Source organism: Balaenoptera physalus, assembly GCF_965194825.1.
Source record: "Balaenoptera physalus genome assembly, chromosome: 13".
Lineage (NCBI taxonomy): Eukaryota > Metazoa > Chordata > Mammalia > Artiodactyla > Balaenopteridae > Balaenoptera > Balaenoptera physalus.
Window position 1 is genome coordinate 45,492,581 of NC_138892.1, and position 2,291 is coordinate 45,494,871.

Consider the following 2,291-nt stretch of genomic DNA (forward strand, 5'->3'; position numbering starts at 1 on the left):
CTTACAAGTTTTCTAAAGTAAATGCTCTAAGAAAAGGGAGTTAAAGGCCATCTTTTCCTTTATTGCAATGGGGAGAATTAGGCCTCTTGGTTTTAATTTTTATTTGTCCTTACACCATTCCCTGTGAATTGATTCATTTTTCCTGAGTTGGAACCCAGGACTCCACATCCTGCTGGATGTTTAATTCTAAACTACAATTAAGTGTTTCTACATCCTGCTGCCCTGTTCCAGGAGTGAGGAAGAAAGTCCCATACCTCATCGGAAATGGGGAGAGGATGCGGTACTGTCTCATGACAGCCTCCCAGGAAGAAGAGAGAGGCAGAGGGAGATGGCCTAGAAGCAGCTCCTTACAGGCCTACCATGCTCTCCTATCCTAGGATGATTACAAGGAATCTGCCAAGCTCAGATTAACTGTAGGACAAGTATTCATTTGACTACGTGGTTGTACAAACATGTGAAGGTCATCAGGGCACTATGGCGAAGCCATTACCCAGCAATAACCACGAACAAGTCCTGTTTTTATAAAAGTCTTGCACACTCATTGGAGGGAAAGTGATTCAGAGGCACATTTTCTAAATTCATGTTTTAAAGAAAAATCCCAGAAAATGGAATCATTGATACAATGTAAATTAAGTGCTCACATTTGGACCCATCAAGTCACACTACGGATATATTTTCCTATTATTTAAAGGGAGCTAAGGGGAATATATATATATCCAGAATCACAAAGTGCTCACTGAGAGGTTCTTGGTCATCAGCACAGTAGAGGAGTCCTAGAAAGAAGATTCAAGAAAAAGATGGTAATTCAGAAGTACAATAAAACAGTAAAGGGTACTTTTCTTATTGTCTCATAGTTTCACTGAGACCCCAAAACTGGGAACCACTGATAATCAATAATTCATTCACCATCTTCTTGGAGGTACTAGATACATCTCCACAGAACTTGTGAATAAGTAGCCAAATCCAATCCTGTGATTCCAGCCAATTCTACCCTCAATCTATACAAGAGTTCCTAAAACATTTGTTGAACTTAAAAAGACTCAGAAGATCCTTTGAAGAAAATTATTAGTTTTAATAAAAGCTATGGGATTTTCCTCTCTTCCACTGCTTCCCCAGCTCAGCAGCCAAGTCAGTAGGTACCCATAAGAACCATCACAGAGATAGGGTTTGACAATCAGCAGGAGAGACTGTGACCTCACTTTCCAACTGGATAATTATGGTTTTCGAAACTCATAAGTTCTCCCAGTTCTGGGATAGAGTATGACAGAATTATTCCAAGAGCCTAACTTGAGCCTCTGAAGTTTGGGCACCAAACAGACTGGAACCTGGTTTTCATCCAGAGAAGTCTGAGGGTGGAAGGCTGGATGAAAAGGACTGCGGTAGAAGCAACCAGCATTTCCATGCTGCCTGGGCAAGAATGAGTATGTCCCATTAGCCTAGTGCAACTGGAAAGAACCCCGCTAGAGAGGACTGACTGCCTGTTCTGATGAAGAAACCAGAGGTGCACCCCTGGAAGGCAGGAGCTAGGATGTGATAAGAGGTTGACAGGAGAGCGCATCATCCAAAGAAAAAATGAGGAGTGTTCCATGAGAGGTCTCTGAAGAGACCAAAGATACCCCAGGGGAAAACAAGCTTGATGTTCCAAGAACAGAAGGTATTAATTGATAGCACCAATGGTCCAGTGATTTGAAAACCTTTTTGTTCATAACCCATGGTATGAAATACACTTTACATGGCAATTCCATACACACACACACACACACACACAGAGTCCTGTCTACCTTGAGAGAGAGAGAGAGAGAGGAGAGACTCAAAATTTCACAAAGTAAAATTTATTCTTCTTGCATGATATGCATTCTGAACTCTAATTCAGTCTGTGCTCTACAAAGTTATTTTATGTCCATAATCAATCAAATTCAACATACAGTGTACAGCCTTCTAGATGCCAGAAGGAGCAAAACTGGTGGAAAAGAGGTGTATCAAGAAGAGTGGAAAAGCAGACCTTTTTACTTGTTGTTAATATGTAGAGCTTGAATTCAGCCTTTGAATTAGACAACAGATTGAAGGTATGGTTTTATATTTGATTGCAATTTTCTCTGTTTCTTCTAACATCCCAACATGCATGGAAAAACTATGCTATCTGCCTCACAGGGATGAGCAGTGTGGACTGACCTAACCTGTTGGAAGACAGCATTTGGAAAATATTGTTTTCTGTTTGCACCCCATTGAGTTAACCCATGCAATAAACTTAGTTTCATAAACATGGACGGACCTAGAGTCTGTCATACAGA